This window comes from Hylaeus volcanicus, chromosome 4, assembly GCF_026283585.1.
Source record: "Hylaeus volcanicus isolate JK05 chromosome 4, UHH_iyHylVolc1.0_haploid, whole genome shotgun sequence".
Classification (NCBI taxonomy): Eukaryota; Metazoa; Arthropoda; class Insecta; order Hymenoptera; family Colletidae; genus Hylaeus; species Hylaeus volcanicus.
This window is the reverse complement of record NC_071979.1, coordinates 19329525-19344028: the sequence shown is the minus strand read 5'-3', so window position 1 is coordinate 19344028 and position 14504 is coordinate 19329525. Positions and strand designations below refer to the sequence as shown.

General features: G+C 33.3%; 1 pseudogene; it reads right to left on the bottom strand.

Annotated features, from left to right (window-relative positions):
- The window catches only part of LOC128875203 (dynein beta chain, ciliary-like), a 38457-nt pseudogene extending 25143 nt beyond the window's left edge, over window positions 1–13314 (bottom strand).
- Between the last annotated feature and the right edge of the window lie 1190 nt (window positions 13315–14504).

The window sequence follows — 14504 nt, the reverse complement described above, 5'->3', positions numbered from 1 at the left end:
TGTCGTGTTGACGGTGGAGCGGGCAACAATGAGGCGTCGAGAGAGAAAGAGAGAGGGGAGTACACTCGCGAAAGAGGGTGCGGCGCGCACTGCTGTTGAGACGCAAAACCCGAGAAAACGGACATTCGAGGGCGAATGAATGTCAATTCAGGATAGCCGAGTGTAGTGTCCGCGCCTCCCATACCCAAGAATAAGGAGTCAAATAAGAACACGAAACGTAGGGTACGGGATTGGTCGCGTAGGTAAAGCGGTCGACTGTGGATCCGAGGATCGTGGGTTCGAATCCCCGTGCCTTATTGTTCGGTTAGACTCCTGCAAGAATAAAGTATTCCTCGGTGGAACTGTTAATACTGTATATGTTTAGGTAATAGTAACTTCCGGCCAATATTTTTATTGCGCTTAGTATGCAACAGGAAATTAAGTTATCAGACAAAAATAATTGTTAGAAGAATAAACTGAAAGTGAAGAAATATTTCTTACGCCTCAATTCCCGTAGAAGCTTCTTGCATTCTTGATCCATCCATTCAACGTCGATTTTCTTCCATACGGTAGTCTTCCATTCGTTCAGACTGGTGTTGATCACGGCCACGTAATCCCATACAGTCTTCAAAAGTTGTATCTCTTTTCTTATTAGTTTGTTGACCCTAAACTCGGGCATTTCCTGTTCGAATATTACAGTCTGATCTTGTAAACCTTCCTCCTCCTTTAAGAATTTCAAAACTTCTTCGTGTATTTTGTTCAATTTCTCGTAAGGATTCGTGCAATCGGTACTGTAAATAATTAAAAGAAATATCTTTAACAAGAGATAAACACCTTTAAAACATGTTATTATGGAAGAAAGAATTCATTTAGAGTTTATATAAAAATATTTTAGGCAAAATTTACTATATCTTCATTTTATTTGATAGCTATTCGTGAAAATCATCTAAGTAATTGCAAAAGGTAGTATCTCAAGTCCTGATAGAAATTTGTTCACTATTTTATGAGAAATATTATTATTATTATTGCGAATTTACTCGAAGACGTCATCCTTATGAAATTCATCCAAGAAACGTTGCTGCTTAAAATCATAGTAACTTAGTCTTTTCTTTAGAAGTTCAATTTGACGAGTCATTAGAGGTTGAACGACTTGTTTTATTTGAGCAGCTACTTTCTTCAACGTTTCCCAACGATCGGGTAATTCGGTTAACCATTCGAAAATTTTCGGAGATAGAGTTACTTGATAATGTTGCAGAAGTTCTACTGTTTTCTGGAAAATCAATTGCAAATACTATTATATTACTACTATATTACTATATTTATTTAAGTACATAAATACAAGAATCACCTAATTTTTAATATTGAAAAAGTAATATTTTTTTTGTATTAACTAGTGTTGTTTAAAAGGCTACGTATGTAGCAAATTGTTTCTAAGAAAATCTCTGTCTTAATATAAAACTAATTTTAAACCGAGTCTTGATACTAGATAGCGAAGAAAAATTCTGTATACCGACACTGTAGATGCTAATTTACATTCAACGTCATAACATTGGACAAGTAAATGTTAAATTATGGGACTCGGTGGTGACTACTGTATCATCTTAATCGTTATTTTACCTTTATGGGGTCGAACATGTCTTCGATTTCAAAGTGCCGATCTCTGATTTCTTTCAAGTAATAAATAGTCTCTAGTAATGCTTCGTAATCATCTTCGTGTATGGTATTTGAAAAATTATCCATTGCTGCTTGTATAAACTCTGCTAAATCCTTCAGTCTGTGACAAATGCAAACTTTTGAATAAGATAAAAGTGAATTTTACAATTATAAAATTTAATTATATGTAAATTGAGAGTTTCTCTAAAATGATTCAATTTAAGTTAGTGATGATGATCTGAACGAGGTCGTGACATTAACGTAACGTTATTAATTTAGTGACTTTTATCGAGGACTTATTAAAAACCATTAATATAAAACTTAAAATCTGTCTATTCCTGAAATTTATTTGAAAGTACAGTATTGTCTCGAAATAAGCAACTCAAGAACAAAGTCAAGCCGATTAGCATACCTCCCTCGAAATAAGCAACGCGCCGGTCACGACCGAGTTGCTTATTTCGAGGCAATGCTGTAGTATTTGAGTATTTGAGAGTATAATGAAATTACTGTGTAGTGATTCGCTGGATCAAATGTTCCTTCAACAAGTTAGCCCACTTGCAAATTATATTCAGAAGAGTTTGTTTAAAGGGTTTCACATCGATCCTCAGCCAACGGCAAATGATTTGCTCGTTCGGTATTTGATTGCATTTCTCATATAGATCCATAAAATAATCAATTTCCCGTTTGAAGTCCGATAAGTCTGGTGCTTTCAGTTCCATATTTTCTGGGATATAATCTGGATGTTCCTTCATCATCTGTCTTTCTTCGGGGCTTACATATTTAGAAAATCGAAGGAAGAAGTCCAAGTATTCCTGCTTGTTATCTGACCACAACCAGGAAAAGGCTTCGTATATCTAAGAAATAATTCTTATAATCAATGATATTTTAATGTTTCCTGTCTTTAAATTTTAATGTGATGGATGTAGTAACATCACATTTCTTTGTTTACAGAAATCAAGCACCTTTTAAAAGCACAAGTTGTGTTTAAGTGATAGGTGTAATTATATTTACACAATGTGGGGCCATAAATTTGAGCTGATATTTATCGTAAAAACATGGAAAGCATAAACATTTTATTCGCCACAAATGTTTTAAAAAATTGTTTGATTTCTGATGGCTATATTGCTTGATTGATATTTACAATAATTTTTTAAATATTGTTGGGATGAGATTCGAATCCACGCACATTTTTCCTTATTCTGTTAAAAAATATATGTATTTTCGAATATCCACGACGAATATCTATGAACTTATTTTTTGAAACATGAGCGTTTTGTCCATTCAAATAAAAATCAATATTGTAATGTTTAAAAATGTAATCGATTCAAATAATATTCTAATTTTTTAAATGTATCAATATTGAATTAATATGATTGAACCTTTTTACTTTTCAGAATCAAACTGGATAGTGTTGTCTCACCTGAGCATGCTCCTTTGCTTCTATTAAACCAAGTTTCACTCTGTTGCAAGTTTCTTCTAACATAAACACGATGCCATCTTCGTCTGCGAGATCGGCCTTTTGAAAAGAAAAGTAAGAATTCTTTTACTGTTCGAATGAAAAATATTAAAATTAATAATTCCTTAACTTTCCACGAGCCAAATATCTTTATGCAATGTGATGAATTAATAATCTGCAATGTACCACTTTAAAGATAAATTCTTTGAAAATTAATATCTCGTCTCCAAAACCGTCGTGTATCACCATTTTCTTTTATAAGACGTCCCCGTTGGTTTTGCTTAAAATATTAACTTTTAAAGCAAACTCTAAGTAGATTTTCGCCGCTATGAAATAAAATATAACTTCGGTGAAGTCTTCGTATAGAGATTACGTGTCGAAAATGAAAACTTTGAAAATAAATATCTCCCCTCTGAAACCGTCGGGCACTTTGAAAATTTGAACAGTCATAGATTATATTATTGTTATTACATGGTCAATATTTTAAACAAATTTGGAGAACATATCTTTCCTTAAGTCCGAGGGAAATTTAATGAATAGATATGTACGAAAGCTCTAGTCGTGAAAGCTTCGATTTTTTTAACACTTTAACCGACTTTCTGTTTAAAAAATGGTGTGTTAAAAATGTCGTACTAAGAGTTGAGATAACATACTGCGTAATGTTCATGTTCTTCGGCAAGCTCTGTATCAACGCGTGGGATAAGGGTGCCCATCTTCATCATACCAAGTAACAGTTCTTCAAAGAAAAGATAGAAGCCATCTGGATCGTCCACGTCCACTGATGGTCGAAAAATGACACTAGGATTCTTTCAGCATTACAAAAAAAAAAAAGAAAGAAAAGAAACAGAAAAGGTATCAGAGTTAGGGTAGTTAAGAAAACAAAACGGACAGGTAGGATTTGTATATGTGGCTAATATATTTACCCCTAAGCACAGTTGTATTTCGAACAATGGGTATTGAGTGCTATCGAGGTCGGTTTCATCCAATATGTAACAAATACTGTAAAAATGATGAAAAATTTATTTTACATAGAGAAAGTACATATAGATAGATGATGAATGAAGTTTTACACCTTGTTAATATTAGTTATTAGTGTTATACAAAATTACAATTAACCCTTTGCACTCGAGAGGTGACTCTCGGTAACCACTAGGTTTGACGCAGCAAATCGGCCAACAATAATATTTGTTTAGGTTTAATTTCTTAATTTGTTTAGGTTTAATTTCTTGGAACTTGAAGTGTCGATAAAATGGTTGTCGACAAGGTAAAGGTGACCTGATTAAGCTTAGTACTCGTGACAATAGAATACTAAATAAGCGTCTCGAGTTGCTAGTAGATACCAGAAAGAAAGGCCTCGAGTGCAAAGGGTCAACATTGGTGCGTAAAATACACTCGTCAACCTTGTGGAGACTGCTTGAATGAGGCCTTTGGAAACTAAATTGTCAACGTAGGAAAGGTAAGGTTGCCATTTCGCGCGCCGCATTGCTAATATCTCTTCGTCGATCTCTTCTTCCTCTTCAACCGTTTCCTCTTGTTCATCCGGCGATTCTGCATCTTCAGCCTCTTCGTCTAACCTATACAGTCATTAATCGAAAATTATCGAATAATAGTTAGAATAAACTTTTAATTAAAACTCTTCTTTTCTATCTTTCATTGCTCTATCTTTGCCATACCATAACTTCGACAAAAAAAAAAGGAATAAGGGAATGGCGAGGCTAGAAAAAAGTGGAGATGAGAAATATGAGAAATAATTTAAACAAAAATTGTTGTTACTTCACCTGGCCGATTCAACATCAACGACTTCGTCAGATTTTTTTTCTGCTTCATCTTCCGGTTTTCCTTCGGTATGTTCTATATCGTCAAACAAACGTCGTATTTAAGACGCACATTTCAATATAAAACATGAAAATATACAGGGTGTCCCAAAAATGTTGGAAGAAATGTTGTCCTTGAAAAGGGTGGTTCGGTGGATGATTTGAAACAACTTTTTCCTTAGCGAAAATGTTGTCCGAGGCTTCGTTGAGGAGATATTAACAGAAAACCCCGACCAATCAGAGCGCGAGTACGCCGGTGGACCGCCCACGGTAGGCGTAGCCTCCGCGCTCTGATTGGTCGGGGTTTTCTGTTAATATCTGCTTAACAAAGCCTCGGACAACATTTTCGCTAAGGAAAAAGTTGTTCCAAATTACCCCCCGAACCACCCTTTTCAAGGACTTCCAACATTTTTAGGACATCCTGTATATTATTAGATTATTTCAATAAGAATCGAAGTATCACCTTCGAGAAATTCTGCTTCATCTTTTTCATAAAAGCTGTCTGGTAATAAATCAAAGTATAACTTGTAATTTTCTTTCAAAATTCGTTTGAGTTCAGTGGCAGTGTCTTCGATTTCGGTGAACCTTTCCTCGAATTTATCGTCTTTCTCGGCGGTCATCAATAAATTATCGTCCCTTGCATCCTTGCGATAGAGGACTGGCATCATCGCCCAAGAATACATTGTATCCAAAATATTGTTTAAATTGTTCTGTGCTCGAAACACTCTGGAGTGCAATTTTCGAGTAATTGTTAATAGATTCTCAATGTATTCCGGAACCTCTGAAATATTTTATCGAGTTTTTCATTTATCAAAATCAGCTAAAGATTATATGTATTAGAACATTATTATATATTGTTAAATATAAAATTGATACATAGTCCATGATATTTGACTATGATTAATTTCTGGGAAACATTAACCCTATACCTTCGGAATTCCAATTATATTTGTTTTGGCCGTAATCAATTAAGGCGTCAATGTCTTCGACTTCTTCTTTTATTATATCAAATTCCACTGGAGCACTTTCATTTCGTATTCCATTGTACCTGAAACGCAATTAATTAAGAGTATTTGAAATCAAGGTCTTGGGACAAAACTGTGATTATTCGCATAGTATAAAAAGAAATGATTTAAAAATTCCATTATCGAAAAATAATGATAATACATACATACATTCGATTTTACTTCTACTAATGAAAAATAAATTTCTAAGATTATTATTAATAGTACCTCAAAATTTCTAATACTTAAATTATTATTAACTATTGAACGATGTTTTCGTGTAATTGTTAACCTTATGAAATTCAAATAATTTAATTCAATAGAGGGATTAAAAATTGAAATTATTTTTTATGGTCATGTTGATCTAATTTCAACATTAGGAGATATTGCTTTACGAGCATAAGTTCAATAAACCAAATATAAAAAATGATAATTCAAAATAATGAATAAAATTTAATTAATTTTTGTAATTACAAAAATAACAATTACAATAATTCAAAATAATGAATAAAATTTAACTAATTTTTGTAATTGCCAAAAAATTTTTAATTAATATATTCAATCAAGTTTGCAGTGAACTATACGTTGCTTAAATTAGGTTTCAATAAACTTTAAAAAAAATGAAACGATCATGTTACTTACCAAGTGACGATCAAATTGAGATTGTAAGTACTTTTGAAAAAGAATTGCGATCTATTATAAAATGCTATAGCTTCTTCAGGAAGATCGGTCCTTTTCATAATTAGCATATAACGTATTTCCCTTAACAAAGTCCTTAACTCTGGGTCGAAATTTAATTCCAGCAGTTTGTCTTCTCTAACATTTAGCAAAGTTTTCGTTAAATGGGTTTCACAAATTTCTGGCACCTTCGCTGCCCAGGCGGTAAATATTTCGTATTCCTTGTCGTCGATAATCGACTTAAAAAAATAGATAAATTCGTGACTTCGTTTAAATATTACTGTTTCGTTAAATAAGATATTGGTAGATCTTAGGCTTCTGTTAAATAAGGTAATTGTTCATTAATTATTTCATTGATAATTACTCGGAGTTCTTCGTATTTGCTTTTCAAGGCGTTTGTCATTTTAGCTGTGATTAAGGGATGATCGACGAAATGTGCGCTCTGAACTGGAAAACGACATCTTTCTCTTAGTTTCAATAAAAAACACAAAGCTGATGCCACTGGCGGTAAATACTGATTAACCAACAAACGCGATGTGTTCTGATCCGAATTGAAACTCTCGTCAAATATTACCTACAGGATAAACGATTCATTAAAATTTAGTTAGACATATTTTTAATTATATTATTTGATTATATTATATTATATTTAATTATTATATATATAATATATATTATATTTATAATAATTAATTTAATTATTTATATTATATCGATTATATTATATTTAATTATATTATATTGAAACACTATACTTTGTTATTTGATTTCTAATCCGAAGGTAATGTGTATTCACCTTTATATCATCAAACTGTTTATCGATTCTTTGAACCAAATTTTCATAATTGTGCCACAGTTGAGCCATAATTATAGGCCTATGAGCAATCGAACCCATCATCCAAATAAGTTTAAAGAGCCACTCCAAATTGTGACATTCCATGAATGCTTGATCGAAAATGCTTGCTAGACGTCGATCGAAGTGTTCCACCTTTTGATTAAAAAAACGCCTTAGTTGGTTAAACGCGTAATTGCAAAGGGCGAATAAGAGATTGAAAAGGAGAATTAAGAAAATTCAAATGTAGTTTGAAGTTAATAGAGACATGTTAATAATTTTTTTGAAACATTGTCTTTCACAGACAGGTATCTGTCTGTACTGGTTAACCCTTTGCGGCCCTAGGTCGAATGAGGCTCGACAAAAATGTACTGAAATCAGAAAAATCGGACAGCAAAGAGTTGATATACGATTATTATTCTATTTTCGTTGTGATTTCATCTTACTAAATTTTTTGCATTACATCATTATTACTTTTTTAAAAGAAATTATTTACTTCGGTAAAAAATGCTTCTAAATCTTGGGTGAATTGAGTTTCTTCGGGTGACAAGACATCGTAGGAGGCGTCCCCAAATTTATTATATAATTTAGTAAACTCATCGAAAATATCTTCAATCATGGAAAGCAATGATTTTGCTTTTAAGCCAGCCAGCTCTATCCTTTCTAACTTCATGTAATCCTGCACAACGTCGTACAACGACTACCAAACAGGAAACATAATCATTATAAAATTTGTATCCTTTCGTTTGTTTATTTTTATTAAAAAACAAAAAAAAAACATTCAAGAAATCCCAAATTGTTAAATGACATTTGGTCTCTAAATTTTTATAAAATTATGTTAATAAATAATACATTGAACATATCATTCAAATGTATGAAGTATATACATAAAAATATGGATAAATATATATATTTGTAAGTATATTCTATTCTTGTATTCTATTTTTAAGTGTACAGGGTGTCCTAGAGCTCCTGTAAGAACCGGAAATGCAAAAATGTTGGTAAGGGCTTGATTTTCGAATTATTAGCGAAACCGACAAATCGCAGCGCTCGATTAGCGCACGCTTAGCTGGCTACGCAGCGACCTTACGTAACTGGCCAATCCTGGTTCGAGCTTATGCTCTCGCACCTGAGCGCGCGCTAATCCAGCGCTGTGATTTGTCGATGGTTTTTCGTTAATAATTCAAAAATGAAGCCCTCACCGACATTTTTGCAAAGGAAATTGTTGTTCAAAATCGTGTCAGCTACTCCCATTTCCGGTTCTTACAGAAGTTCTGGAACACCCTGTATTCTATTTTAACTATACCAGTTAAAAGTTATGATGGTCTCCGCAAACACTACATGTGGAACAGGGTACAATAAATATTTTGTTTGGAACTTTGTATCGAATAAAGTTAAAACGTAGAGTAATAACTTGGTATTATTGGTTCTATAAAATATATTAAACTACTTCTAAAAAAAAATCATTCACAGAATCTTTTACGAAACCTCAATCTCTTTAAGCCGCTTCTCGAATTTATGAATCCTATCAAAAATCAATTTCTCGTGGAATGTCCAAGGCACAGGTTCAACAGGGGGTTTGAAGTAACTTTCAATTCTCTCTTTAAACGTTCGAAATGTTTCTTGATAATATTCAAGTAGTGGCATAACTTCCGCTATTTTTGCTCTAGTTTCCTCGATGTCTCCTTCGAATAACGTCGACGGATTTATATGTTTGATTGCCTGGAAAATATATTTGTACCTTGTATGAGGGTATCGACGAAGAACATGTTAATTTTAGTTTATTTTTTTATAGAATTCCTACAACGTATGGGACTTAAATTAGTTCAGTGATCCCGGGACCTTGGTGGCATAGACACTCCTGATACCAGGTCTTAAAACCAGGTGAAATTTTTTAAAGGACGAAATTCCTTAGTATGTAAAAGATACGCCTTCCCTTGTTAGGTCCAAATAAGGAGATACAAATAAACTTTATTTTCTTTCGCTTTTTTCTTTTTTTTTTTTTTATCTATAAGGATCACTTACCTGAGAAATGAACAAGTTTGAAATTTCACGTAAAAATGTGATCATTCTTTCCATAGAATAATATTTCGAGTTTGCCCACATTAAACAGGCGCAATGCATTAAAGCTTTCAACTTGGTTCCTACATCTTTGAATTCGGAATTATCAATTTCTTGAAAGTAGGATTCTAGAGGCTTCAAGTAAAGATTAATGTCTCTTGTTTCCAATAATGCTGAAAATAGAACATAAATGATTCGAAGGTAAGGACTGTAAGACTTGTTTAAGGGATTGCTACATACTCGCAGCAACATTCTTGATCAAATTCTTGAAGAACTCTGAATATGGACTTTTCATTTCTTCTAAAAACATATCCATATGTACTACTCTCGGATCTTTTAGCTGACGATATAGCAATTCTATATTCCTCAGTCTCATAGTCCAGTATTCTAATTCTGAAAGAATTGATGCATTAAACTAACAATAATATTCGTCGAATATCCAATAAATTAGTAACGTTAAAAAATATTTTGTTGTTCTCTCGTAATGCTTCCCTTTCCTTAAGCAAACCGAAATGTTTGAAAATCCTTACATACTACGATCAGTTATGCAGCTCTTAAACATTTTAATTTTGTTAAATATGATTTAATAATAAAATTAGAATTATTACAAATCAGAATTATTACAAACAAAAAAAAAAAGAGATTCATCTATCAAAGTAACTCATAGTAAAAGAAATCTAATTAAAAAAATTACCTGATGTAGATATTTGGTCATACTGTGAAAACCTCGAAAGCTCTTCGTTAAGGTTCTCGTTAATTTGGGTCGCCCATTTGATTACAGTTTCTTCCACGTTGTTCTTCAATTTTAGTTTTTTAATATCTGGCTCAGAATGAAATTCTTCATGGAGAATATCGTCGATGCCCATCGGCATTGGTAACAATGTTTGCCCTGTTATCTTTCCTTTTACCTAGTGAATTGTTTAGTTGTGTAGCAAGCAATTTCAACAGTTAATTTTTTATTAGTATATCCCCGAAAATAAGCGCATGAAACACACCAACCGAGTAGCTATTTTATTTTTAACCGACTTCGAAAAAGGAGAAGGTTACTCAATTCGACATGCATATTTTTCCTTTTTTTACAGTTACAGAACGGAGGCGGCACTTGTGGGGGGGCCGGGGCGTGAGCGAAAATAAAACTAAATACGTAACAACAGCTAATAATTACGTATTTCGGAAATGATTGAAATTTACATTATTCTAGATTTATTCTAGACTCAGCTCGGAAAACAAATACAACGAGCAACATTTCCTCAAGTTATTTAAATAGCTATAATAGCTTTAGAAGCTGATAGAATAAATCAAACGCAAAATAACCATATCACCCTTCACCCTACAACATTGTTATAATAGAATAGATTTTCATATATTTATAATACTTTCATAAACCTTGAAAATGGGGATTTTTACTGGATGACCTGTTGTACGCGTGTCAACAACAATGATGGACAAAACCTTAGATTTCGAATAAATCTGAAGCTTTCCGACACGTTTGTCTCATTTCCGTCTTTGGAAAATGTCCAAAAGAGGAAACGAGACAAACGTATCGGAAAACTTCAGATTTATTCGAAGCCTAGGATTTTGCCCATCTCTGGACTCGACGAAAAAGATCTTCTAAGACCTCGGTTGGTCCTCCTAGAGGGACGGTTCTTTTCTTATTAATAATCCCTCGAGTAACCGCAAAGTTGTACATTTGAAAATTAAATTAAATTTCATAAGTTCTACGATAATAATCGCGAAAGCTTAATAGCAGTTGAACAAACGTAGGATTAGACTTGTAACGAAACAAAATCGCCAACAGTGGCTGGCACGTGTTGTTTTGAGTTTCTCCAGAATTAAGAATCTGCAGATGTCATGTTTGATGAACGGTAAAGACAACGGCAGGTGTTTCGTAACTTGGAGAGATTCACCATAATTGAGTGCCAAATCAATTTTCTCTTCTTTTGTATAAGGCACTGCAGAAGGATCAGATTAGGCCTTATAAGGTATTTCTAGATTTGAAAGCGCGCAAAGGTGTCTATACATGTATGGAATGCTCTCGACGAGAGAGAAACCTAGTGTTACCATTTTTAGATTCCTAATTAAATTGAATCATACTTAAAAAAAAAGTGGACCCAAAGTTGGGAATTCGATACCTGCCGACTGCAAAGATAGTAATGTACTTAATTGATGATGTTGCGTAACCAAAGACTCCTCCATATTATTTTCACTCCCTTACTGTACTACCAACATTCGTGTATCTTTAAGTTTATCATTTTATCACTTAAGTATGTTGCAAGCATTAAATGGTAACAATATTGTCACCTAGTATAAGAATTTCCTATGTACCCTTTGTTTAATACAGTAACTATATGCTTGTTACTGTCTCGTATTTATCAATACAAGATTCAACGTCTGCGTGTTTGTGACTTTCCTGTAATTCCTACTATTTTTCTCTGATACGAATGAAATTTTATTTAGTTGCTCTTTATATTCTGAGGAAGTGTGTAAGATACTTGATTCGAGGAGATATTAGCTGGAATCATTTTTATAAATATAAAATTAGTCTGGAAACAGTATGCAGCGGCTAAAATAATTCCCTTTCCTGACGCTAGATAGAGCGACTAAATTTTGTATACCGACAGAGCAGATTTCTATTCAAATTAAAAATTTGCGTATTTGTGATTTTCCTATAACAGCTGCTACGTTTTTTGTATAGTATTTTGAATTAAGCGAAGAGTACAAACTTGACCGAATGTCTTTTTGTATTATGATATGCCTCGTTATTCATTACCGACAAATAAATCTTGAGAATTTATTCATTATTTTTTATTTATTATCAGAAATAAAATTTTTCCTAGTCTGTTTGAAACTATCTCTGATGAACTCAGTCCAATGCCTATTTTAAGTACTCCACAATAAAACTAACTAACTAACCAAGTAATTCTTTTGAACTTGATTTTGATAAAATATATAATATTGTGTGATTGACATGAATTATAATATTCTTTTACCTGCCATATCAAGCTCCTGAGTTCGTAAATTTGTTTTTTTACATCTTTACGAACAACATCTGGCCAGCCAACGTGATTTTTTGGATTAGACAAAATTGGTACGTATGCCTGAAAATTGTATACAATTCACTTATAACACAATTCATCATTTGAGAGATTAGTACCAACATTCTGCAGGTTCATAAAAGTGAGATTAAACATGTAGAATACAATTATGTAAGTTCTAGTTACATAATAATACTGATAGTAGTAAAATGCCGACCTCCTCGACAAGAATTGCCAATTCTTCGATCGAATTTGGCGCCATATCACCCGGTATCAGGAGGTCTTTGTAATTAACCTCGGTGACTAATTGGGGTTTCCTCTTCAAGAAGTACGTCAGCTTTTTCTTGGATTGTACTATTTCAAGATAGGGCATCAAGACACCGGCGGGTGTCACTTCCAACACGAGGATCATCTCCGATGGAGTGCCAAAGAACTTTGTTATTATATCCTAAATGTATAAAATAAGAGAATTAAAAATAATTCAATGCGATACCTTTGCATAAAGAATTTATATACCTTCATATCAGCATTTGATAACATTTTCGTCCATCTGTCAATCTTTAATTTTCTCGAGTAAGTGAGATAGTTGTAAATATACTCTAATCGTTCATCCTCTTCCTTTTTCTCATCGACCTTTTTATCACCCATTCTTTTTCTTGATATTTATTTCTTTATTCTTTTAATTCTACTTATATTCGATTACTAGTTTAAATTAACTACATAGATACAAGGTTATCGATCCATTTCTTGTTGCACATTTGCATTAAAAAACAAATGACCATACGTTATGTTGACAGATTCACGGATATCTACCTAACCACACCTGGTCTTAATAAATGTTAATAAATAATAATATTGTATACGTATTGTTGTACAATGTGGTATACATTATTATACTTTTATTGGAATATTATTATATTTAATACATCAATAATTATTAACATTATTATTATAAATATAACGACATCTAGAATCTAATATCCGTTTAATATAATTAATAATTAATATAAAAATCGGAATTGTATTTTGCTTCTATTCTGTTGATTCAGATAAATATCGTTAAGCGCCATCCTTAATCGTTCGTGTTTAATGTGCTGGACATCCGCCATGCTGCAATCACATTGCTCGAAGAATCTTTAATGATACTTTCTAACAACTCGGCTAATGTATTTCATTTCGTTTACACGTATCCCAATTCCTTCTTCCTCGTAGTTCACCACATCATAGAATTCTATTATAAAAACATAGTTATATCGCGTACAAAAAAGTGAAGCTGATCTTAACATCTACATCAATCATCCGCTCACGAGATTATTGCTATTATATTATGTGCTCGTTGAAATCATTAAACTACGTTGCCTCACTATTCCCTATTGTTTAGAATAGAAATAATTTCAAGGAAACAGAGTTCGTGACTCGCCCTATATGGCAGAATTTCTCATATTTTACACTTTACCTTCCCACGAAACCTTCTCGATAAAGGGAACTTTTTGTGGACCCTTAGACTAGAATTTGATTATAATCTATTTTATTAGGGTGGTTTAAAACTGTGCTTTAAAAACATTTATTTATGTTTTAACAATTCTAATGCGATATTACAGTAGAATAATTACATCGCTCATAGTATATACATTGTATACAGGGTGTCCCAAAAATGTTGGAGGTCCTTGGAAGGGGTGGTTCGGGAGGTGATTTGAAACAACTTTTTCCTTTGCAAAAATGTCGGATGGGGCTTCGTTAAGTAGATATTAATAAAACAAACCCGACCAATCAGAGCGCGCGGATACCGTTGGAGCGGCCGCGGTAGCGAAGGCTACGAGCTAAGCGGCCGCGTCAATGGCCTTCGATGCACGTTGAGTCACTTGTTCGCGTACAAGCGCGGCCGCTTAGCTCGTAGCTTTCGCTACCGCGGCCGCTCCACCGGTATACGCGCGCTCTGATTGGCCAGTGTTTTCCGTTAATATCTCCTCAACGAAGCCTCGGACAACATTT